Genomic DNA, 26916 nt, shown 5'->3' with positions numbered 1-26916 from the left:
TTCGGCCGGCGTTGCGCGTACCCAGTCGTTTGAACGGGTGCGTTGCGTTCACAAGAGGTTGCTGTAACGTAACACCCTCGCTGCGTTCACCCGAATAGCCAATTAATGCTGATTTGGTTTGGCTCCCATTGGATATTTAAAAGGCGGCGGTAGTGCATTTTGCACATTTCTTATGAGCGACTGTGAAACAGGATGTAACCTGTATTTATGGTGAAACCTTTTCGAGGTGTTTCTGCGTTGTATATTCAATTTAAGTGGTCTTCGCTGCCATGGTTAGTTTGTTTATTTGTTTGACTGGTTAGTTCATGTGCAAACGGTATTTGCCCATGATGCTTGTGGCCTCCTACGGGTATGCTTCATTATATTTTATATTGACGTACCGCTTCCGAAGCGTTATGCCGTGTCTTTGCACTTATCCATTTTTCCACACTATACTACAGCCAGGAAGCAGCAACCTTTCCTGTCACAAGTAAGTTTGTGTTCTCAAAGTCCTAAAACACGCATTTCAATGAGCACATAAACGAGCAATGCATAATGAAGCCCTCAATTAAATTTGATTGTGAAGTCACTAGAAGCTAGTACAATTGTCTTGTATCAGTAGTGCGTTCTTTTTCCTATACTCAAGTTTCATAAAGCACGTAACGCTACAGCACCAACCTAACACACTTAACCAAGGTCCAAACGCTCAAAACATGTTCTTTCAACGCTTACGATGCCGTGGCTTTCTCGTCAGGGCTTCCACACCACACCTCGACACACATATCGGCCCAGCGCGCTATCGCCACTTCGAGCAACAGAACAAAGATCTTTGCATTGCACTGTACCACTGCAGGTTATAGCAATTGCGCTTGGGGCGAAACCAAAACTGCCAAAAAAATACTTGTAGACTAATTCGCTAGTCAACAGAACGCCAATCCGAAGCCTGTACTTCCCATCATTCCCATGATGATCGAACGATCGCAGCGCGATTTCCCTCTAGGTATACTGATATGAAACTCTATGGTTGTCGGGAACCAGCGCTGGATAGGCGGCGCGTCGAAAAGAGTGCGTTGCACGCCGCCCTGGCGACGAAACGCGGCATATTCCAGCCGCTCGACCAGACGACACGTCCGCGGCCGTTTCATAGTTCGCATGTTTCCGTTTTCACGCCGCTCCAAGTGGACAGTTTTCGTAAAGAAGCTAGCGAAATCAAGTGAAGAAGAAGCTTTTTGAGCTTTATATATTTTTCAGTGTCGCGGCGAGCACGTGCATATACTTAACGGTTGCGCCGTGTGCCGTTCCCGTGCTTGTGTGGCAGCCTGCCTCGCCAATCTAGCAGCTACGGCGCCGGTCTTGCTGCGCTATGGTTTCGGTAGTTGGCCTGAAGACATATCCATACTTCTCTGGCTATAGACATAAGAAATTCTGATGTTACTTCGCCACAGCAGTCAATGGAGAAGAAAGCTTTATAGCATCAGCTGACTCGGGCAAGCAAAGGTTAGAGTGCTCCACTGCTTGATCCGTAAGAATCCTGCTTACATTTAGCACTAATTACATAAATTTTGGATGCATCTCAGCGCCGAGTCCTCATCGGCATGCACATTTTTAAAAACACATAGGTGGCTTAGTCGCGCGTGCGCCGGAAGTATACGCACACAACTCGTATTACAAGGCAGCTTCTATGCCACATAATTCTTGGCAATGAATGAAAACTATTTACCTTTCGTATTGTTCACTTAGTGTGGTGGCATCGGAAGGAGCTTGGCGGTGGCATTGCAAAGGAAAAATGGTTGGTACATATGCCGGATGGTGCATTCTATTGCTCATTTCGTTTCAGACGAAATGCCGACTGCAGATTCTGCTGTTTGGTACTGGCTGCCACGGCTGACCGTCTTCACTATCGAATAAACCAAGCACACATGTGAAATTCGATTTAGAAACCAGTCCGACACTGCTTGACAGGGCGACAAGAAGGGAACTTACTCCGCTCGCCTGACTGCTTGGATCCAACGCCGCCGCCATTCTTGTTCGTAGGGTTTAGATGGAAAGACGCAGAAGGATACATCCTCCCTCATTCTGATGTAGTGACACTTGTATACGCAACAGTACCGTCGGTGTCCTTTTGTTTTCCTCCGACTTTCAGCGCACGCAACGCCGCTACCAGTAGCAATTTTCATCTGTGGGAGCGGCTGCATTGTGCACGTTCTGACCGCCAGAGTAGCGCTGCAGGCATCGTGAAAACTCCAGCGCTGGTTCCCCATTGCAAGTACTTGCGTTGTCGCGACATCATTCGAACACTGAACGATCAGAGCAGAAACAAGTGCTATCAGTGCTATAACCTCCCCGGGTGGTCGTGTAGGCGTCAGCTCTCGAAGTATTGGGCAACGCACAGTGGGAGCCCGTGTTATCTGCGGATGCGTGCTTGCACCAACTCTGAGGAAACTCTGATCATTCGGCGGAACCTATTAAAGCAGTGCTGTGTTGTTTTTGTTCCCTGCTTAGTTCGCCTGTTTACATACTCGCCTGAATGTGTGCTATTGTGATTTGTAAGTTTTCCCACGTCTGTCTGTACCAGATACCTTGCATTCAGTTGCTTATCGCCTGTGGTCGTTTTATAACTTTGATGCAGAATTTTGCCTTTAAGTCGAATAAACTTGGGAAGGAAATCGTGAAGCCTTACTCCCGAAATGCGGTTGTATGTCCATAGAATTTACAGTTCAAATGCAACACATATCCTCATTTAAATTTTAGAAGAATTTATGGTTTCATTAAATTGAAGTTGCAGATAAACAGAATTTAATAAATTGAAGATTTCATTCTATATGCACACCAAATAAGTTCTGCAAAGTAAAATGGTTTGTTACCTTAAAGTTCAATATATGGAGGTATAATTGTACAAAGTTGATTGATATAGGGGTTGACTGGATACAGGGTGTGCATATTCACACTCCTGCTTCCTTAGTTGTTACATGCCGGTCTACTTGGGCAATAAACCAAGCAACAATGTTAATGTTTTCGAACAATTAATATAACGTGAGCACACCAAGAAGGTGATATAAAACCTCCAGACATATGGTGACTTTCTGTTCCAAAACAAAAAAAAGTAATAATAATGTGCACAGTGGTATAGCAGAGTAAACAAACAAAAAAGCTGTCTTTTTAAGACAATGCTCCATTTTTTTTCTAATTGCAGCAGCCGTGCAAGGTGTTCTAGATCAGTTACAATATTTGAAAATTCATTATGTGATTGGCCAGTCTGTTTCCCCTAGTGTTATAATGGCCTCATATTCTTGCAAAGTTAATCATATTACTCCTGTATCCTTACTACATTGAACTCCTGAAATGTTTTATCCTGGCCACTGCTCCTCATCCACCATGCTTTTTCTGCTTAAAAGTTCCGAAGGCAATTATATTGCCCTCCTCTCCTTATTATTCAGGCAGAGAAACTAAGACCCACATGGCCATCACAAACTAATTTTCACTTGCACATGCCCTGACGTTCAAAACATTGCAGTTGAGCATAAGGGAAGCTAGAATCGGCACTAGTGAAATGTTAAGGTTGTTGGCAAAGCCGCCCAAATTGTGTGAGGCCAGTTTATGCGAAGATAAAAGTTTTGAGAAAAATTATATAAATTTTGCAGTTGATATTGTTCAAAAAAGAAGTGAGGCGTGCAGGCAGGACACAAGAGTAGAGAAGTACACAACACGAACGCTCACTTCTCACTTCACTTCTTTTTTGCATAATGAATCCTTACCAACTAGCTCAGCTTTCTGTCGTTCTAAGCTTGATATTGTTGTTTTATTAATGCTGCTCTTGCTTTAGTTATCCATTTTTGTTAGTCACCATATGTGTTAAATGTCACAGCATTTGATATTATAGCATTGACAATATATCGGGGGCGGTCCTCATCTGGATAGTTCATTTCTAATGCATACACATTGCATGGCTTGTTTGCGTTGCCAACACCTACTGTATTACATTGCAATTAGAACCTTCACAATTGTTTTTCATACAAAAATAAAACAAGCAGTCTAAAAATGTTCGTTTGTATCTTGCAATATAGCGCTCCTCTCACCTAAAGCTGCATGTTCTCGAGACACAAGTAAACAGCTACATGTTAGCTGCATAACCTCTTAAATTTGCACCGCTATTGAATATATTGAGACAAAAAAGATATCTTGGTGGACATATTGCTGCGGATGCTGACCAGCACGAGTAGTGCTTCTTTTATTACACAAACATTTAATCACCTTGCGGAGAGTGTGTACCACCTAGATCAAAATCATTTTATTGAAATATTTTTGTATCATTTTCACGTGGCAGAAGCAGGAAATAGTAAGTTGACTCTGCCTTAAAGCAAACATATGCATGAGAGAGCACTTCAAACATTACTTGTTCAAACCGAAACGTTGATGTCTAGACTTCACGATGAAGAGAGTAAAATGTGAGGTCACTTACCCTGTATTCTGGAACCATCTATGACTGGAAGCTTCATTCCACTGAGCTGAGCACAGCACCACCCCTCGACTGAAGACGACGCTGTGTTTCACAATAATTGACATGAAGTTTGATTAAAGCTAAGCAATCGCTTCTGTCAAGGAGCGGTGCTGCTGTGCACTTGTGTACAGGTGGAGTGTTGAGTAGAGAATACGAGAGTTAGTCATCTTTACCTATTCTCGACCCTCTTAAGAGATTTCCTACAACATTTAAGCTCAGCCTTTCTGTTTTCTTACAGCATAGTTATTACAGGTGGTACAAAACATTCCATTGCACAGTTTATATATTTCTTTGGGAAAACATCCATCACCGCACTAAACACAAATAGGCTCAATAGGTTCACGGGTATCATTTCCAAGACCTAGCCAAGACCTACTGCTATCACAAGGAATTAGACATTCAGTGACGTGGCCAAATTTATTTCAGGGGGGAATTCTCCACTGGCCACTACCACTCCCCCTTCCCCATCACCTCTCTCTCTCGCACTATATAAATATCTGGAGGGTTGTACATCACGCCAAGAGAAACTCCTACCACTCCTTGGACAGGAATGCTTTAGCAACGAGAATGCACATTTTTATGTTGCCAAAACAACTTTGCTTCACTTCTGACAACAGTTTTTCATGACTAAGGCATGCAGCCACAACGCTTAAAATTATGCTATCATCCTTGTGCTGTTTTTAAAAATGATTATATTAAAAATAACATTTTGTTTACAAATTGATGTACTTATATAATGTGTATTATGACCTAGTTGGTACATTACTTAGGAAAGCGAACTGTGCTAAAAACATGACAGCGCTCTGTCTTGTGTCTTCTTGTTTGCAGCCCGAGTAACAGTGGAGGTCAGCGTTATTTTCTTACCAGATTTGCTAGCGAGTGGTTCAGCCATGGCTATGTATGGAAGAGAGCAGGCACTATTTTGCAAGTCGCCTATTACTTAATTGCAGGCATTATGGGCATGCTGCCTTTACGACTGGCTATTCTAAAGACTGCAGAGCAGCAAGCACAGCACGTGCTGACAGGGTAGGTGAACCTCAGCTAAGGCAACTGGCCACGGCCATCTGGTGTTGAGCGATCGAGCAGTAATGAGACAATCCCCGTATTTTTCACTTAACTTCATTTTTGCCGCCCCTAATGCGCGTCACCACCCCGGCCCCCTTATTGTATCCACCTCCCCACTCCCTGGAGCTCACTGAAACTCTTTTCAGCCAATCACTGTCACACTCTTCAACATTCACGGGGTTGTCAACGCAGCGTCCTCTAACATTCCTATATTTCTGTTTCTGTGTGGAGATCGAAGCCATTCACCTAGCTCCCCTCCCACCTGTTTGTTGTGGCGGCTTCTTAACTTCCCTGGCCCAGCACTCCCGTCTTTGATATAAATTGCCATGCGCAAATCAATGTTCTGTAGGCCTTTCTTTCTTGTCCCGCTTTCCTTCCATGTTTTCATTCTTAGCAGTGTGTACAAACTAGCCTGAGAACAAGCTCTTCTGAAGTTTATTAACATAATGAAAGTAAGAGTAAATGGAAAGTAAAAGAAAAAAAGGTGGGGGAGTGCTTTTTATGAGTTTTCTAAACAAGCAAGTTGCAATATTTTCGGTGTGCTTTTCTTCTGCACAGTGTGGTCGATGATTCGGGGGAGCACCAGAAATTAGAAGCTCTTCGACGACACGAAGGCCTGATCCAAGTTTTAAGCATGTGCTTGTCACATTTTTGTCTGTGTAGAATTTTAATGCTCATCCCCCTCAGTAGTTATGGATAACACAATCTGGAATGAGGTTGAGAGGCACCATGGGTGGGGCCACAATGTTCTGCCTGCTACAGGCACTGGGCAACCTCTTTCTCCTACTTTTCTCTCCAAAAGCGGTGCACTCCTTGTGCCCATTTGGCACAAAGAGTGTGGTCCTAGACATAGCAGTCCTAAACATTGGATTCAGGGGAGAGGGGTTCTACAGCTGAATTTTTTTTTTCATCGCCTCTGTGTTTGCGCTTCAAATATTCTTGCAAGGTCAGGCTGCATATCTCTTATCCAGTGAGTATCTCATCAGTGGTGTACTTTGTGTGCACAAGCAGTGATTGGCACAAAGCAAGGGCTTAGAGAATAATGTTATGATTGTTTCAACAAAGAAAAATGTGAAGTTGCTTGAGACTGTTTTGCATGCTTGTCGATTTTAACTTCAATAAAGCATTTCTCTGCTCCCGTGTGCCTATCCCTATGTGCCCGTCATAGGCATGCATACCTGGCGGGAGCAGCGATGTGGATGAACTTGTGTGTTCACTTCAAAAATGCCTTGATACTGGCCGTATACGAAACTAAGGCCCCCAGAAATTACTGGAATCTTACTATGTACAATACGCAATAGCCCGCAGGGTTACACCTCTTGAAATGGGCTCTCTTAATTGCCCACTAGCCAATGCATCCCCTGCATGGCAGGCTAAATATCTGAGTAAATTGCCCTAAGATTCACAATTGTAAGTACTGTAATTATTGTAAATACGTTCTCTGTGCTTTTTGCTCCCAACTGCATGCTTTTTCCAATTCTGTTCACTCATCATTGCACCATCCCCCTTTCTGGCCAATGTTCAGGTGTCCGCCATCGCCAATACGGCCAGCAAAATTGTCTTTCATTCTTCCAACAAGCACAAAAGCTTTTTCACTATCAGATGTGAGCTGATACGGATGCTTAGTAAGCTAAACATTTAGCCTGTTTGTTCTCAGCGGGACATGGGAGAGGAGATCGCCCCCAGACATCCTCCCCCTCCCACACACACTTCGGACCGACACTAGCCCTCAACTTGCTTTCACATTCAACATTTCCCTTTCATCGATGTTGCACTTTCTGAGCCTGTCTCCTGAAACTTTCAATTCCATGGGAGAGGGGACACAGGGGAGGAATTCAACCCCTCAAACGTTCCCACCCTCTGGCTAAGCCGATGCAGACATTATTTTGAATGAACTTAAAAGGTAAATTTCTCCACTAACATTTTCTAAAATCGTATTTTTAGCAAAATGCTCAATGCATAAGTAAGGTATGTCATGAGAGAACACGTGATCTTTTCTGACAGACTTTCAGGTCCACTATGTGATGTATGTATGAAAGGCCCCAACAATCTTCGACTAATTGTAAGAACTATCCCCAAGTCAAGTTTAATTTTAGGCTTAACTGTCCTCTTTTATGGGTCAAATAGTAATGGTTGCTAAGGATGCAGGTTGCTCTATCTGACTTAACCTTGGCCAACATGCATGTTGGCTCTCACTGAGAACAGGTAAAGAGGACTTGCTCCATAAGTCAAAGGTATTGCTCCAAATGTACTCGGGCTTAATTGTCTGCTTCCACTGCCCAGAAGTAATCTTTGTACTGGTAGATTGCAAGTATTACACTTTCTCTCACTTCATATAGGCAGTTCCCACACTTGGATGTTATTTTGCAAATTGTATGGGTATCGCATTTGGTCTGTGCATTTTACACTCATGCATAGTCAGGGCCACCACAACCAGTCCATTTACCACTTCTTGTTCTGCATGTTTATAATCTTTATGACTCCATCAACTTTCTGCATCGCTATTGCACACCTTCTTAGAAAATCAAGTACATTGAGACTAACTAGGACATGCAAACTTTGTCAAACTTGTAGTGTGGCTGAAGGGTGCAAGTACGACATTATAGCATTTATGCTAAGATTCTTAGCACTGACATGTATATACATTTATGTGTAACTTTATCTGGCTAACCTGAGTAATGCATTATGAAAGCATTCGTTATGTTAATCTATGCATCTTGGTAGAACCAAGTAATACTGGGCGACACAATAATTGGTTGTGTGTCCATCTAGTGCTTCCTTGAGCACTGGTGTATGATATGTTTCTGTTATGAGGTTCAGGTACAGTACACATGCACTTCACTACTGCACTCTTCAAGGCTTTTCCTAGGCATTCAATAACCACTCTGTTTGTATCCCTACAAACGTAAATGAGGAAGCAAATAAAGCTTAACTCAACCTTACACTATAAAGACAACTGCACATTTTGGAAGGAAATGCTTATTTTTAGCATTTATGTTCTTGCTGGTGTAGAAATGATGCTGGCCCACTCTTTGCACGAAGCATGTGCTTGCTGTACACTGCTGAGCACTCCACGCAGTGTCAGAGGACGACCGCCTGGGTCAAAAGATCAACTTGAAATGAGGCTTTGTTTTAGTTTAAGAGACGGCAATATTGTGGCATTAACCTGTAAAAAACATGCCCACAGAAAAGACAAGTTGCAAGTAAACTCATTAAATGAGGAAATACTTTTTGAGAGATACTTCGAGTCTTAGTGTTGATGGTGTTCTTCTGATCTATAAAAGTATTACCTAATGCAAGAATCTCGCATCTTGCAAAAATTATTCCGCACATCTAATCAACTGAATATTGTAGCTGGTGCTATCATATGGTGACAACTCCGTTTATTTTCATCGTGGCAGAGAAAAAGAAAAGATGTGAACTCATTTACCCTCATCACCACATTTATAGTCACTTGCACAAAGCTTTATAACCATGAATGCTTTCAAGCTTCATGAAAGCTGCCCTAGGACTGTGAGAAACGCCATAGTTGTAGACTCGGGATTTTCACCACGGAGTCACCCTCCTCCTGTCTGCTCCAAACCATAGCTAAGAATGAAATATGTGACCATGTGCTCAGCAGCAGAGTGCTACAATCAAGGCGTCATTGCAGGAGGTATCAGCAGTGGCTTCATTCAAAAATTTTTAAAAGCAAAGGCCACAGATGCAGCAACACCAAACATGAACATTGTGGCGAACTACTACAAGTGCCTGTTGGTCCATGGGCATAAATGCCCATCCCATAAAATGAAGAAGCTTTGTGCAACTTCATATCTTGGAACATTTCTCTATTCGCCACCTGAGGATGCGCTCTCTAGTGGTCAGGCTCCACCGAGAAACTTTCAGTACTGTGAAAGTAATGCAGGCTGTGTTAAATAGTTGATTACAATTTACGCCAGTCTAGTATTATTGAATTAGTTCAATCTATGTCCCAGTAAGAATGGATATTTGTCTTAATAAAAAATTAGCAAACATAATTTTTGTTTTAATTTATCTCCATTGGTAACAGCAGTTGGCATGCTGACCTTTTGCCTGCATTAGCTTTCAAAGTACTGAGAGCAGCAAGTACTGCTTTGTACTTGCTAAGGGAGTGGAGTCAGCATGTGCATAAAGAACAAAACTGCTTATGATACTTTGAAGACATTGGCAGAAAACTGTAAGAGGCAGTGATCATAGCTAGAAGATGAGCAAGCCAATATCTTCGAGATAAACAACAAAATCTCAGCCGAGATAAACGTTCCATCCTGAAAGACTACTGTTCTAGAATTTTTTATAAAATCATTTTTGAATATGTAGATTCAGTGTTCAGCTTAATTGTTGTGCACAACTTATCACAATATGCTATACATTTAGCAACACCTTCCAGATATACTTAATACATCACCAGGTTCATAATAGTTTTGAAGCATGTTAGCTTATTGGAATAATGAGCACGATTTAATTAAAATACATGTAAAACAAAGAAAATTCAACCGTATGTTTTTTCAGTGCCTCGTGTAGAGGAGGCACAGTTTGTTCTAGCACATTCATAAAGTTCTGAATAATTTTTAAATGAGGCTTGAACATCAGAAAAATACATTTACATTGTCAATTTATAGCAGAGGCTGTTTTGCTGGATGTGAACCATCTTTTTCTTAGTAATAGTATTCTGCTACCAGTGACTGATGCTATAGCATGTCACCTCTAACTGAACTGCAGCATCACTGACAAAATGTTGCCCTGCCAGAAATCGTGACGAGTTTATGTAGCAGTGAGTGGCTGATATATAAAAACTGAGAGGAAAGTTAGAAAAATTGTGAAGCATTGATTTATTTAGGGGCTTGCCACACTGTTGCGGTTCAGGGTAGTGTTTAAGCCAAGAATCCTCCACCTACATTGACGAGTACATCCGGGAATAGGAGCAAAGGAAAAAAAGTTTATTTCACATATTTTGCACTGGCTCCATATATGGAAGCCCACTCCATGTAGGAGCACATTCTATGTCTTAGCTCACATCAGGAGACATCAGCCTCCCTGCACCAAAGGTGTCTGCTTTTTAAAACAGCCGTCTACTCTAGAAGACTAGACTGGGGAATTCGATGACTGTTTCTCGGCCAATCATAATCGTCAAATTGTTCACAATATCCTTGCCCTGATGTCGCACCGTTCCACCGGACTCTGCCTACAATGTTGCACAATCGCCCCCACATATGAGGCAACCACGTGGCAATCTGGGAAACTTAAGTTGACACAGTTCCCACAGTGTTGATGTTGGCCCCTTGATGTTGGCCCCTTTCATCAATTAGTGAGCTCTCAGTGACGGTCAGCTTGCAGTGACCCTTCGCGGTTGTTACCACGTCTACAGAATCCGGTAGTCGTCACCTTGAGGGAAGCTTCTTTGTGGACCTGTCAACAGCCAGCGTCAGGGTTCTGCGTCAGTGTCTGGATGGGTGCCTTGTGGGAAACACTTAAGGAATGCCATTTGCCGTGTTGAGATGTAAGAACACACTTTCCGTTGGTTCCACCATAACAAGTGATGGCTGCAGCCAGTGCAGTCTTAACCGTTCACCTTCTATCAGCCTGCTGTTAACTGCCTGTGCCATTGCCCAACCATACCTTCACTTCTGACGTCTGGTTTGACGACGTCATATAATCGTTGTAGGATACGTGAAGCTGTCAGCTTCTTTGTATGCAATAACCTAATTATGCCACAACCTTTGCAGCCAGTGGGACTCTACCAGAGCAGCCATCTGTTATTCTGCAGCATTTAACAGAAACTGCTTCTGTGCTCAAATGAAATTCATGCCAATACAAGCTCTCCCTGATCGGGCAACTAGTGCCATCATTTCGGTCTTCCAGAAATATAGCTGGTAAGAAGAGTTTAGGCCAAAAGACATTCTTAGTTAATGAAGGTTCCAGTCAATCAACAGTTTGTTGCAGTTCAGTCAGGATGTGACATTCTGGTTTTTGCGACTCTTGGCCGATAGCATGACACTGACCACTGACATACAAAACTTTATACTGTGCTATGGCGAATTCCTAATAAAGTATACATTGTCACATCTGAAGAAGTAGCCTATGCATCACTCTAATACAGAGATTCATTTCTTTTCATTGAAAAATTTATTAGAGCATACTTTCTGGGTAGTTCTCACATGCTATTGTTGTGCAGCACGAATGCATAAGAAAGAGTAATTATCCAAAAATAGTAGTCTTACATCTGATCTGGTAATTGCCTATAATTATTAACATAAGCATAAATTGAATGTTATTTCTGCTATTAGCTGGCTTACATAACCTGAAATTTCTTTAGAATTATTCAAGCAAAATGAAGGTCTATATAAAAATTCCGCTTTTACAATGAAACTTTTATTTTTGATCAAGTTTCCCCCAATTTGGTGCAGTAGTTGTTTAATCAAGGCATTTGACAGCCAAAGTTCACCCTCACATCAAGCCAGACCCATATTGTCTGTGTTTACAGACATTTAAACTTGGAAGTACTCTCATAGGATACTGCCGAGATGAATTCAGTGAAATTTAGTTAATATAAGCAAAAACATCCGATTAGTAGGTCTCCAAATCTGTCTTAAATGATTAAAATTTCATTGGCAAGCTGAAAATTTCTGTGTAATAAAATGAATATCAGCTAGGAAATAAATGTGTTGAATTATAGCTTACAATGACCTGTTGTTTTGTTGCATGAGCTTTTAGAATAAAAGTAGTATTTGCCAAATGTTTACCAATTCATGTGAATAAGTCACATTTCATCACTTTGATGGTTTTATCAAGTACAACTTGTCGAATTTCAATATAAATCTTTGTTACGAAATTAGCTTTGTCACTTTTTGTGTTAACTTTTAATTCCTATTATTTTCTACACTTTAAATTAAGCCACAATCAAATTTTGACTCACATTGGCAACTACTAAGTTTTTGCAATCGTTAAATGTAATGCATTTTCTTTAAATCAGTTTAATGCCTGTTTAAGGATCCTTCCTGCTTTTCACTTGTAATTAAACAGAATCATTAGAATTGGATGTTTGCTAGATGTTCATATTTGAACACGATCGTTTTCAAACATGAACATCTAGCACTCATCTAATCCTAATGTCCCTGTTTAATTACCAGTGAAAAGCAGAAAGGGTCGTTAAATAGACGTGTAACTGATTTAAAGAAAATGTTAGAATTAGATCTGCGCTAAATATTCATGTTTGAAGACGATGGGGTTCTAACATCAGGCACATGCGGCATCCGATCATGTTTGTTGGTGTTACTTCCCTAGGTCTATAAGAAACCACTGCTTGATTTTTATTTTATTCAACAGTCGTAAAACAAGGGATAGCACATTCAGCTCTCAGATGAGCTGAAACAAAGTCATGTACATGTAATTCATGCAGCCAAGTTTCTTGCAGAAGATCGAGAGGCTAAAGCAAGCTGGTTGTCCCAGTCAAGCGCTGTCCAGAACTTGTGAGAAGTTTTCAAAAGGGCTAAAAAATCAGGTTAGTACAAGTAAACAGGAAAATAAACAAAAAAGAAAAAGGTTTGCTGTGGTGCCATACATTCACAAGTTGTCACATTTATTGCTTGAGAAATGCTGCCAATAGATATGGCGTAAACACGGTGTTCTCAGCTTAAGAGAAGCTGTCAAGGATTTGCCCACTCACTAGAAGGAAACTCGAGTGGTGTAATAATAGACAATGTGGTTGCGACATAAAGCACTTGTCAATGTTTGTACTTTGCGAGACTGGGATTGTTCATCAGATTTCACTCACATGCAGAAAATCGTATCTCGGACAGAGTGGCAGATGCCTCAATATTCAACCACAATAAATATTTAAAGAAGTCTAGTGCATCACATAAATTGCCACACTGTCACACATGCAGCTGTACACCTATGTTCGTAGGTACAGAGGTCCTTTCTATACATAGATACCAAACAACTCGTAAAATAATCGGAGCTTTTCATATTAAAAGAATAGGAGATGCATGCGTGAGCCAGGCTTTAGTTTTGTTGTCAGACAATGAATGTGCATATCTGCTTAGTACATGCGCTCACAATACATAATTTTAATACATTACATTAATTACATACATTAATACATACATACATACATACATTAATTTTTTTTGCCTCTCTAGTTTTGTTTTGTTTTTCCGGAAGATTTGAATGCTTGAATTTGGCTTTCTTTTAACTTTGATGCTGTTAACCTTCATATTCTTGTTTCATCACGTGTTCCTTTGGATTCTGCGTGTCTGAATTGCAATCACTCATATACAATCTTTTTCAATAAAACCTTCCAATTGAAAGCCGGTGCTCAATCGTCTTGTGTATGTTGTCTGTGTCTTCATCCATTTGTGCTGCAACAAAATTATGTTACCGTACCAACTCGCCCAACTATCAATCCTGTTACTCTAGATGTTTCTCATACGAGGCCGATTTTTATTTCTTAACTAAGCGACTCCGCTTTGGAGTCACTCTTGGAACTAGCAATGTAGTCAAAAGGAACGGTGAAATTTGACCATCTGCTAGACTTGTTATAATGTGCCCACGCATTAGGCACTCGTCGAAACTAACTGAGCACAGGTAAGCACCAGATGCAATGGTGTCGTATGCATTTGCAATAGCAAAAATGCCACAGTCATAGCCATTCCCTTGGCATTGTGCTGCTTTTACATCCACATCTAGATTGAAGAGAGATTCATTACATTCATTACCTCGTGCACTACGCTAAGTAAAATGTTCTGATCAAGTGAATCATGCAGGAAGATGGTGTCTTTTGGGGCTCCGTAATTTGTCACTGTGACCCAGCACCCATGATTTGGAATGTGTAGAATTTGGACAAAGGTACTTTGCTTCATGAACTTCAGTTTTTGCCCAAGCAGAACATCCTAAAATTTGCATCTGTCAGGAAATTGCTGAGAAATAATGAATCGTGCTGCATTCATGATTGCATCTGACAACCAACCTGTGCTTGCAAAGCATTTAGTTCAGAGGGAGTGACCTTGTAAGGGTTGCAAGTAGGAGAACCACAGATAACCTGGGTAATTGCATCGTTGCATGAGAACACTGTTTTACATTTGACATGTGGCAGTGAGGCTTGCTGTCAGCCGATTTTACAAGAGGAATGGTGAGCACTGTTACCTGCTGTGCAGTATTAGTTGCTGCTGTGGTAGCCTGACATATTGCGTGATAATTTGAAGCTGTTAGCAAATCTACATTTTGTTGGCTTTGTATTTCATCAGCACAGTAATCACTCGCTGTTATGTGTTCTTCTGCAGATGACACTGGAATGCTATCATCTCTTTCTGCCTCACTCTGCAAAATGGTTACCCCTTTATAGCCTTGCAAGTTTGTCACTTCTTGTTCACTGCTCTGCACTGTTTCAGTGAAACTAGAAAGTTCTTATTTGTGCCATAGGTTGTCAGATTGTGAAAAAAGTTTTCGCACTCAGCTAGTTTTTCCTCCAGCTCACTTTTTCTACACTGCGGCATTACAGTTGCAGCCCCTTTTGATATTTCTACGAGATGTGCATATGCATACTTATATTTGAATTCTAATGTATCAAGCTTTGGCTCTGCTTTTTTCACTGTACTCAAAGTTAAAATGTTCACTTCATCTTGTGGCTCATCCATTTTAGTCTCCACAAAGTCAGATTTCAGCCAGCATTGTGGAATACATTATCAAAAAGATTGTCGTTTTGCTTTGACCTGGCTGCAAGAATATGCCTGCAAGGCAGCCCATACTGCATGTTAAATGTACATGTGCACATTGCCATTCTCTTTGTCACTACATAACATTTATTGTTCACAGAAACAACATGCTGATCACCAGAAACTGAACATGTTCCAGGATTTTATAAGGATGTTTTATATTCTTTACAAACCAATCCCCTAGCATACTGTGTACATATTGTAGACACTTCCATATAAAATTTGCTCACCTTACTTGTGTTGACGCAAAACTTGGTTTCTTTATATTGCGCATGACTGACTGCAAAGGCATTGCGAGTTGCATAGTCTACGAGAGCTTTCACAGCTTCAACTAAGTGCATTTCTCATGTTAAATATTTTTTTAGCTTTTGGTTGTGGCTTTCCATCCTATGATTAGTATTATTTCCTAAACTGTACACATCTGAACGATAAGCATAAGCCCACATATTTTTGCAGCTGTGCCAGTTTTTATAAAAATAAACCAGTAGAGCGCTGTCATTCTTTAGGGCTTCTTTCAAATTTAGTAAGTGTTGTTCATATATGTCAACATTCTGTGCAAATACTACTAGTTTGGTAATTGCATCTTTTACATTATTCTTGTCTAGGCTATTTAACTATGTTGTGAACTTTGTAGTGGAGATACTTTAGCACATGCCATGAACATAATAGAATCCTACAGCCAGGCAAGAGTTGCGTAACTATGTTCATTTCCTTTAAGTCCTTGTCCATCACAGCAACTGCACACTTAGCCTTTATAGCAGGGTTTAAGTTCAGAAATGTTTCAAGGAAGGATTTTAGAATTTCAGATGTTTCTCGCTGGACAAAGGCCTAACATATAGGTCTGCCATGACTACTTCCATCTTCACACAGAACACAATGCAACACACACCCTTCTCTGTTAAGGTTATAGGTTCCATCAAAGAACAATACCTCTGGATACTTTTAGGCTAATTTAGCCATATGCTGCGACTGTAACATAATGTACATAAGATCATTCTGTGAATTTTTTTTTCAACATGGAGTTTCCATTCTGCAGTTTCAGAAAATAATCTGTCTATTTCCTGCAGAAGGAGTCTTTTGAACTGGTGCATGCTTTAGGTTTCTCACGTCCTGTGAAGTAATGTGCTTTCTCGTTTTCTTTAGAACAACTTCCTTTATATCTTCGGGATTTGCATTATAAGAAAGCATTTCTCTTAGTTGGTCCTTCTCTGATGGAGTTAATACATACGATTAATCCTGTACCACATGAGAACTTCGGGACCTCTTTTATGGTTATGAGCCTCTGTCATATTCACAATTTCATAGTATGGTTGTGGTGTAGAACATAGTACAAGTTTCAGTTCAACTTTGCGACCTGTTCCAATGATGTGTTGGTTTGGACGAATACTCTGCCCTCTTGAACTTAGGTACCCTAATGGCAACAGGCAAAAGTAACACGAATGTATGGAAATTCTGCTTCGTTAATATATTTGTCAAAGCAAAATGGATTCTTATCTGACCTTGAGATACACATGGGATGGAACCCGTTATTTTTCCATTCCTCATAGCTAGCTGTAAATTGTTTGTAGTTGCTGAACTTGCTACCTATAGAAAGACTTCCTCCCCATGTGAGAGTACAGCCCTGTGTCGATCTCACAAGCTTACATTTTTTCCTACGGTGACCTTAAGCTCTCTTGCTGCAGCCCAATGAAGGGCTATCTGGTATGGTCACTTAGGCAGTTGTCTCCGCAAAGCTTCCATAAGGCATGGAGTAGCTGGTAATACTTACTACTTCCCTGGTTTGAACTAAAGTTTCAGCTGCTGACTGTATGCTTATTTGTTTTTCTGCAGTACTTTTGGCCAGCGATTCAGCATTGGAATGTTCAAGCATCCAACAGACAAAATCTTCTGTGGACTGTAAAACTGTACTTATGGCATTCATGTAGACCTGGTTATGGTTTTTAACAGTGCCAACTTCAGAACATTGTGCCATGTGATCCGTTGACAGTGCAGCATGGCCTTTAAGACCAAAGCTATTTTTCTGTCTCTCAGGTGTCTCTAAGTTACCTTGTTTTATTACAGCATCAGAGTTTTCTGTGTACTCTTCAGCTTCCGATTTCAGGAGGACTTTTTCACTTGCCAAGTGGAACTGCTCTGAGGGCAGAGATTCTGAGAGCTGTGCCACACTACATTGTTGAAGCCTCTTGTAGCTATTTACTAGGGCACATTTAGAAGCAGCAGCAACAACTGGAGTCTTGCACACTTTGGTGCACCCAGACACTACCAACAAGTGCAGGAGCACGTGGAGTGCTTTTTTTTTATTTGCTGCTTTTTGGTGGCATGTCGTGCTGAAGTGACACCCGTTTTTTTTTTCATTCTTCAGTGCATCTTGGCAAACCTGCGAACTTGCGCAGCTTTGTTCAGCCTGATCTGCTGTGCGAGGTTTGAAAAGGTTGGCTGGTGCTATTTCACTGCTCTCTCTCCAAGTTTTTTAGCTTCTCACTGGAGGATCACTTCACATGCTATGCAGCAATACTCAGCAGCTGCCATCTCTGGTAACTGCACCATGCTGTGAGCCTTGAGTACCTTACAGCTAATCTGGCCCTGTTTACCAGCAGGTGAGGGGTGTGGCACATTGGCGGGCACAACCTTTAGCACCTTGTATAGCACACACACACACACACAGAATGCCTGTTTGCTGGTCGCTGAGCTGCAGCAATCACCGAGGGTCTGATGTATGCACTTGCACGTGTCGAGAGGGCAGAGTATGAGACTGCAGCGTCCAATTCTGCCACCCTTGGTGCCACTTCAGTTTCCTTACACTCTGGTGGATGGGGGCAGAAACTAACCTCTGTACAACTGCTGCCCAGGTCTCACTGGCGTTGCATTTTTCGGTGACCACATCACCTGCTGAGCTTCCAAGAACAGGAAAGTTCTAACTTTTCCAGTATTCAAATAGTGCACTGGTGTGGTCACCACAGAAGTGCCGCACCTTCTCGTGCTCCTTATGCACCTGGTACTGCCGCCACACCTTCTCCTCATGGCTTTTGTTGGTGCCCTTGATCATGGTCGGTTGGTGTCACACTGCAAGTACCCCAGATGCTGAATGCACAACAACTACATGTTCACTTTATTGCCACATGCATTATTTGAAAGGGAGTGTGTAAATTTGTGCGTGCAAGTAAAACAGAGCTATCCAATACAAAAACTATATTCAGTCACTCACCTTTAAGGAAAAAAGAAGTTTGCTATTGTTAAGCTTCAGTATTTCTTTTACTGATTATTTGTCTTATGTGTCACTTTTTTGTTATATTAAAGCAACAAAATGGCAGAGCAGTGAATGAATAACACAATGTAGAAATTGTGAGTACTAAAAGGCAGCATGCCTTGCGCACAACTTGATCATCGGTGTCACTTTTGCGAAAATTGACTAAAAAGATTTTTTTACCGAAAGCTTACCTAAAGAGCCAGATAACTGAAATATGCCCTGCTTATATTGGAGATTAAACATACCCACCTTCCTGTCATGCTGTTGTAGCTACAGCCTGGTAAGGTGGCTTTTGCTGACGTGAAGCAGCACTTATTAATGTATTACTTTTGGGTAGAGGGGGGTATTTACAGTGCCTGCATGGGGCATTACAGTAAGGGGGTGAAAGTATGATCTACAAAGAATAAAGAAGTAGATGTAATTCGTAAAGAAAGCACACTGGCATGCAAGCATGCAATAAACTGAAAAAGTTTAACATGTAACTTGTAACATGCAACATGTAATTGTCTAACATGTAATTCCACTCAGACAGTATTATACAATAGAAAACAAAAACAAGCAAGCACTGATAAAGTGAGTCATATGGATATCAACAAGTGTACCATTTGAGGTACTACAAATTATATTTTATGATGATCTGTTTGATCGAGTCGCAGACTGTTTAAGAAATAAAAGATCCGAAATACATCAGTTACCCTAGTTGATGTTGTCAAAACCAGACTAAATTTCTGCATGCTTTGACATGTATTTATCATAGTTTGACAATCCATCATTAGAAAACATTATCGTGAAATTTCAGAACTTCAAATGAAGTTTTTTCCTTTATTCCTGAAAGGGCACTAAACCAAGGTGACACTTTGCTGCAGTCATGATGAAATCTCTATCATAAGTAGAGAGTATAAATTGCAAGCACACTACACCATGAAATCATGTTGTAGTACGGAGCTTCTAGTATATAAATAACATGTATGCTTGTTTCAAACAACACTATTTAAAGCCATGCTTTCCTTGCTTATCCTTCAATGTTTGGTGTATGTGGCCGTTGCTGTCTCCGGCCGAGTCGCCGGTACCTCGGGGGATCTATTTGTGGATATAAGTATGAAGAATATATGTGCCCCAAATGCACCGGCAAACAGGCTGACATGACTGAAATGCTGGCTGAGGCGAAAAGCGGAGGAGGAGGATATGGTGAAAGCGTGAGAAGGAGAGCGTAGTGCCACGCAAAACGGCCTCTGCTGATACCACGGCTACAAGTTGGCGCCAGAGTAGCGCGCGTCGTCTGTTCACCGACGACGACAAAAATGGCACATATGGAAACAAAGCACTGCATGAGTGGAGGTCTGTCTGCGGCGGCTGCTATGAATCGCGTCCACGCATCAGCTACACGCTGGCTCTCACAATCTCCAGATTAGCGAGGCAGTTGCGCCATACTTCGCTCCATTTGCAACGTGCCACACAAGATAGATTGTTCGTGCCAGCCAGTATATCGCGAAATGAAAGCACGTACAGAACTGGGCTCCAATTTCTCATTAGGGAGTGTTGAACCACCGGTGAATTTTTTTGGGTTGCCACTGGTACAGTTCCGTCGCATTTGGAGCATAATGCGCGAGAAGCCTTGCTCACGCAGCGTCAATCATAAATTACGAAACTTGCAAGCATACATGTCTTTATTTGCTTCTTTTTTTAACACTTCGCGGTCTTTCCTTATCAGCCAAAAAAAAGCAAGCATGCAAATAGTTCCTTGTTGAAAATGTCCCAGTTTTATGTTTCTTATAATTGCCTACATTCGCTTTTTTTTATATAGACACACACACACACACACACACACACACACACACACACACACACACACACACACACACACACACACACACACACACACACACACACACACACGAAACAAGAAGACTGCACGATTTGCAAACATCTTAGGATTACTTGTTTGCGAATGAACTGATTGCAAAGCTATTAGGAAAATATTTCGCCTATGATGTAAACTGACATATCCTCTATATCAGAACTGCAAAATACTCGCTGTTGCGAACTTATGTAGTTGTAAGGGTTGGAGATTGGGCCAGTTGGTAATGGTGCAGCTTGACGTTCTTTCACTCTGCCTGTCCCTTTTCATAATTATGTGTACGCTATGATCACTTTCAATATATATTGAGTTGTAAACAATGTTATTTATTTATTTTGTGTTAAGAAAAACGTTAGAAATAACAATTTCTTCTTTTTGTTCTCAATCCAACAAATTTAATTCGAATGCCTTGAGTGGTTACCCAAAAAAACTCGCCGTGGTTGTTTAGCGGCTATGGCGTTGCGCTGCTGAGTACGAGGTCGCGGGATCAAATCCCGGCCACTGCGGCTGCATTTCGACGAGGGCGAAATGCAAGAACAGCCGTGTGCTGTGCATATGGGTGTACTAAAGATACCCATTTGGTCAAAATCCCACTATGGCGTGCCTCATAATCAGATCATGGTATCAGCACGTAAAACTCCACAATTTATCGGCGAAAAAACAGCACGAAATAAACATGAACAAAGGAGGAACACAGGACAAGCGCCGTCCTGCGTTTAATAAGGCTTTTGGTACTTTTAGGCTTCAGGTAACAAAAACATTAAGTTTTTCATTACCCATATAGCCTGAGGACGCATTTTGAAAGTGCACAATGACATGTGCGCACAAAATGCACTTAGGTCGATCAAGGCTGCCACTTGATCGTGTTTGCTGTATATGTTATGATGAAGGCGTTCAGTGTGGGGCAACTAGTACATGGATGCAGGGGAAATACAGGACACGCATGTAGCGCTAGCTTCCAAAAACAAATTGTTTCTGCGAAAGAACGACACTTATAGACCTTTTCATCGGGCGAGGAGGACGGGGCGCCCGGAGAGCCTTTCCTCCTCTCTGGCTTGGGCGATCCGGCGCGGCGCTGCTTGGAAGTATTGTCGCGTGCTGCGGAACGATTTCGAGATGTTTTAGATGGTACTTTGTGAAATTTACGCCATGTCCGTTCATATAAGGTCATCGGGGAAGCCTTTCGGTGCATCGGTAACTACAGTAGGCGGAAATATCTCTTGGGGGAGCAAAAATGTGACGTGCTTTATCAGCCGCGGCGTACGCACATTATCAGTCACGGTGTGTTTATGTGTTGTGAACTATTTTGCTTATATTGGTTTTAATTCAACAAAGAAAACTGGTGTGTCTGTATTAGCAGCATGAAATGGTAAATCTGCTCACTATCTGATCGCTTGGCGTAGGGAGTAAAACATAAAGCATAAGAGCGCATGCTCGTGCACGGCCAACCTAAGGCAACCACGAAACATCTAAGCGGCAGGCGCTGTCAAATATTTGTGATGCACCGGCATCGTTCTTGCGCATTTCAAGTCTAGTAGGCTTCAAATTACCATATGTCTACGCTAGCCCTCCTGCATGAGGCCGATGGCGTTGCTCAACACAGAGATCACTGCGGTTGGTGAACCAGCACGATACATATATGAGCTGTGCGCTTCGGCATTGCCTTTTTGGCCTGTATACAGCCATAAAATATGAGAGGGATAGCATAAAAAGAATGCGATGCCTATCCTTGAGGACAAAATTTCCGTAATACGTGTGAGTGCGTCGTAGAGAACGGAATGAACACAACCGAAAAAAAAATTCGGTTATCAGCCTCTTTCTCGTAAAAGCAAGAGAGAACGGGCTAACGTCGCAATACGACCTCGCATAGTCACGCCGCACAACATTTATAATTATATAACCGCTGAAGCCGTATGCTTGGACCATGCGGTATATAGAGCAAAGATATCTGTAATCCAGCACCTACCACTGCTTAGGACGCTCGCGCAGTTCGTAAACAGTCCTTTTGCTGGACAAGCTTAATTCAGACTGTAAGGTATGCTGCTATTACTTGCCAAAAATATTTTATTGAGGGGCAGAAACCTCATCCATCGAACCAAGTAGTCACGCAATGTAACCTGCAGCGAACAGTTTGAACACTTGTACCCACGGTACCCATGGTTGTAGAACGGTAGCCACGCTGTTACGATTGTCGCGCATGTTTCATGGCTCCTAAACCGTAGCTTAGAAATAGAGGATAATACTGCAATAAGGTCACATTAGTGATTGGAACATTCAGAAATACACAATTTATATCCGAGGCTGGTTGTAGGCTCAAATATGCACGCACACATCGCGCTGCGTGTTCCGTCCACCTCAACGCCAACAGAAATTCCGGCCATGACGTCTTAAAACACTTCAGCACGTCTCACCTACCGCCGAGCGTATACCTGCCATGCAAAAGACCGCTTTCACCCAAGCCAGTATGGCGCTGCTCATAGGCGGCGCCACTGCATTCACAATATGGCGGCGCCTACGAAAAAAACGGTCTATACATGCTTCACTTTGCGTCACAGAACTCATCTAAAATGTTAAGAAATAAACGCTAATGGAAAAAATGTGGCGAAATTAAATGGGGCTAATATTGTGGTGCCTTATCGCTGAAATTGCTCACATTAATACAGGTGATGGATCGTGTGAATTAAATGTCTTTGTCGCGGTCAATATAAATAAATTCATTTCTTACGTATGTGTTAGGATTGAGTACAACATACACGGTAGTGACGTCTTATTTTATTATTCGCCTTGTTTATTCTGCTAGCATTTGTGAACTTGTTGAATGCACCCATGTTCTGCGACGTAAAGTGCGCGGGACGTTGTCGTTGTTTCCCAGAAATAAATTGTTGCTAGAAATAAGCTACTGTGTGTCCCATTATTCCTCTGCGTCCATTTACTAATTGCGCTACACTGAATATGTTCGTTCACTTATGCGCGTGTCACGCGGCGCACTTTCGATCCCGATGGAGCTCGAATTGAGATAGAATCGATTGAGGTTGATCGAGATCAAATTTCTCGGTCGCGATTGGCTCTGTTGCGCGAGCTGTAGTAGGGAGCCAATCGCGGTCGAGTGTTTTGATCCGGATCTGGCACGATCACGATTGAAAGTGGCTGTGTGACACCGGTATTAGTATTGCACTGCACTAAAGTAAAGCCAAAAGCGGCAAGTATGTTTCCACTGAATCAAGTGCAACGTGTCGCTTTTGCTCTCCAAATAGTAGCAGACGAAAAGTGCTTGCGGCGTGCAAAGCAGGAGTGAGGAGAAAAGCGCCGGCCGGCCGCTGCTCTGCGTGCATGGATGCGGCCGCCGCGCTGCGTGACGGGGGGGGGGACGACGACGTAATTTGTGTTTGGTCAGTATAACTTCTTGCGGTGAATTACACACGAAACCAAGTAAGACAACAATCGACAAGCCGACAAGAAGAACCTGTCCATAATTGGTTGCTTAATTCCTTACTTGCTTTTGCTTCTTTTCCGCCGCAAGAAGTATAGACCAACAAGCCAAGTAACAATTAGTAATAAATTAAGCATAAATTGCTCAGCGCAATTCTAGCCATGCAAACTCCGCCGGTTTGTACAATTTTCTTAAACGAGGGCTGACACAAAAATTTTGTGGCCTGCTTTCTTTTTTCTCTTTCTTTCCAGGTAGTTGACCTCTCATAATTATGGTTACAATGTCGCCGAAGAAAACAAAGGAGAACCCGCTTTCGCTTTTTGTGGGCTCCGCATTCCATGTTCACGATATCATGCCCGTCTGTTCTGTAGAAATAGGCTACAATACGCCAACCTGTTCAAGGTTTTTATTACGAAACCACAAATATTGTTACGTAATATCTGTCCCCGTTTATCAAATACTCTGCTGAGTATTGCGGTAGTGAGAACAAACATGGCACTCAGCCGACAAACAGTCTTACCTCGAATAAACATACGAAATTGATTGCAGAACATTTTCCACTTTCTTGAAAACGCAGACACAATAAATAAGTCACACACACACACACGTGTGTTTTGATCTTTTACCATTTGTGACTTTTTTATCGTGTCTGCGTTTTGATCATTTACAATTGGAACAAAATGTTCAATCAACTGGGGAGCATTGCAACGAAAGAAGTAAATGACGATGACATATCAGTGGGACAGAGGAATCTAAAGAACTAAAAAATTATAGGCCCATTATAGGCTCATTAGCTTGCTCCCAGTATTATATCAAATATTTACCAAAACAATCTCCAACTGAATAAGGACAACACTGGAATTTAGTCAACCAAGGGAGCAGACTGGCTTCAGGAAAGGTTACTCTACAATGGTCCACATCCATGTCATTAACCAGGTTGTCGAGAAATCCGCAGAGTACAATAAACCTCTCTATATGGCTTTCATAGACTACAAAAAAGCATTTGATTCTGTAGAGATACCAGCAGTCATAAAGGCACTGTGTAATCAAGGAGTACAGACCACTTACGTAAATACCCTAGGAAATATCTACAGAGATTCCACAGCCACCTTAATTCTACGCAAGAAAAGTAGGAAGATACCTATAAAGAAATGAGTCAGACAAGGAGACACAATCTCTCCAATGCTATTAACTGCGTCTTAGAAGAAGTATTCAAGCTATTAACCCTTTCGCTGTCACGGACGTACCGGTATGTCATCGCGCTTCCCCCCCACTGTGTCACTGACGTACCGGTACATTCTCTATCGTGCGTTCAAAATTTTGCGCCTGAGCGCAAAGCTGGCGCTCCTGGATTGGCCACGCCATCTGTTGACTTTCTACAAGTTCGTATATTCGCTTTGACCTGTGTTAGTACACGTATTGAAGAGTACGGTGCGACTGCCACTCCCCAATTTCTCTCTGCTGAGTGGCGCGGTGGCTCTGCGTTCGCTGGATCACGCATCGCGCGCGTGTGGTTATGGGTTCAAGGGTTGTTCTGCCATCTTTGCTGGTTTGAAGGCTTTTATTTTTATTCTGTTGGTGTGTCTGCTACGGCGCATCAAGTTCAGGCACACATGCCGTTGCTTCTCCAAAAAGAGTGACTCGATTGCTGCTTTCACTCTCTGCCGCACCCTCGCTTCCGACTTGCAGCAGTAAATGTAAAGCCCTTCGAACTTTGTTTAGCCTTTTTCCATCTCCCTCTGTCTTTTTGATCACGTAACGTCCCATTTCTCTTCGTTGTGCAGGCGACTGAAAGCGCATCCTCCTCCCTGCGCGCGGTTACTTTCGGATGGCTGAGCGCGCGGGACCTTCGTCTGCTCACTGGAGCGGTGGCTCAATTCCGATTCAGAATACCAGCCGAGCTCGGATTCGGACTCGGACTCGGACAGAGTCGCATGCGAGGAAGAGGGTTCCGCATCGTCAGATTCGGATGTTGAGCGGATTTTATAGTCAGGCTGATGATGATGATAATGTTTACTAACAACAGCTGCAGAACACTGAAATGTGCATATTGCATTGACTGTTATTTGTATACCAATCATAATCAAAAATAAATTGCTGTTTATTCCTTGTTATGCTCGTTCCCTGAAACCAAGCCGACACTGGGGGTGTGTCACGGCCAGAAAGGTCCGACAGCGAAAGGGTTAAACTGGGAAGGCTTAGGAGTAAATATCAACGGTGAATACCTCAACAACCTTCGGTTTGCCGATGACATTCTTCTATTCAGCAACAATGCAGACGAGTTACAACAAATGATTGAGGACCTTAACAGGGAAAGTGTAAGAGTGGGACTGCAGATTAATATGCAGAAGACAAAGATAATGATAAATAACCTGGCAAGGGAACAAGATTTCAAGATCACAGGTCAGCCTCTCGAGTCTGTGGAGGAGTACATTTACCTAGGTCAACTAATCACAGGGAACCCAGACCGTGAGAAGGAAATTCACAGAACAAAAATGGGTTGGATCGCATGCGGCAGACATCGTGAGCTCCCGAATGGGAGCTTACCGTTATCATTGAAGAGGAAAGTATACAATCAGTGCATTTTATCGGTGCTGACATAGGGCGCAGAGACTTGGAGGCTGACAAAGAAGCTTGAGAACAAGTTAAGGACCGCGCAAAGAGCGATGGAACGAAGAATGCTAAGCATAACTTTAAGAGACAGAAAGAGAGCAGTTTGGATCGGAGCGCAAACGTGCATAGACGATATTCTAATAGACATTAAGAGAAAAAGATGGCGCTGGGCAGGTCATGTAATGCGCAGACTAGATAACAGTTGAACCATTAGGATAACAGAATGGGTACCAAGAGAAGGGAAGCGCAGTAGAGGACGGAAGAAGACTAGATGGAGCGACGAAATTAGGAAATTTGCTGGTGCTATGTTAAGTCGGTTGGCGCAGGAAAGGGGTAATTGGAGATCGCAGGGAGAAGCCTTCATCCTGCAGTGATCATGAATAGGCTGATGATGATGATGATGAGAGGAATCTAGTCTTAACATACTAATAATGTAACAGTAACAGTGTCGCTCACCTGCTTTGACTATTCTATAAAGAAAAAGGCACTGTACTTTGA

General features: G+C 42.1%; 1 protein-coding gene and 1 long non-coding RNA gene across 7 annotated transcripts in view; one reads left to right on the top strand and one right to left on the bottom strand.

Annotated features, from left to right (window-relative positions):
- Positions 1 to 26916, bottom strand: part of LOC135908494 (zinc finger protein 84-like) — a 45522-nt gene that overhangs the window by 11263 nt on the left and 7343 nt on the right. Inside the window, exon 3 of one of the 5 annotated variants that reach the window (XM_065440301.1) lies at positions 18242 to 18333. The exons of 3 other annotated variants lie outside the window; for them this stretch is intronic. The gene's annotated coding sequence lies outside the window, so the exon portion shown is untranslated. Of the gene's footprint in view, positions 1 to 711; positions 860 to 18241; positions 18334 to 26916 lie in introns of those variants that run through there. One more of the 5 variants, XM_065440304.1, reaches the window with a different exon arrangement.
- Positions 176 to 25913, top strand: LOC135908496 (uncharacterized). 2 transcript variants are annotated; one of them, XR_010566345.1, is made up of 4 exons: positions 176 to 349; positions 441 to 469; positions 12972 to 13058; positions 25590 to 25913. It is a non-coding gene; the product is annotated as an uncharacterized lncRNA (long non-coding RNA). The 2 variants fall into 2 exon arrangements; XR_011512869.1 differs by lacking the exon at positions 25590 to 25913 and having other exon boundaries at positions 12972 to 18235.

The sequence above is a fragment of the Dermacentor albipictus genome, chromosome 3 (genome assembly GCF_038994185.2).
Source record: "Dermacentor albipictus isolate Rhodes 1998 colony chromosome 3, USDA_Dalb.pri_finalv2, whole genome shotgun sequence".
NCBI classification, from domain to species: Eukaryota; Metazoa; Arthropoda; class Arachnida; order Ixodida; family Ixodidae; genus Dermacentor; species Dermacentor albipictus.
The sequence above is the reverse complement of the archived record's forward strand: the minus strand, read 5'-3'. Positions and strand labels throughout refer to the sequence as shown.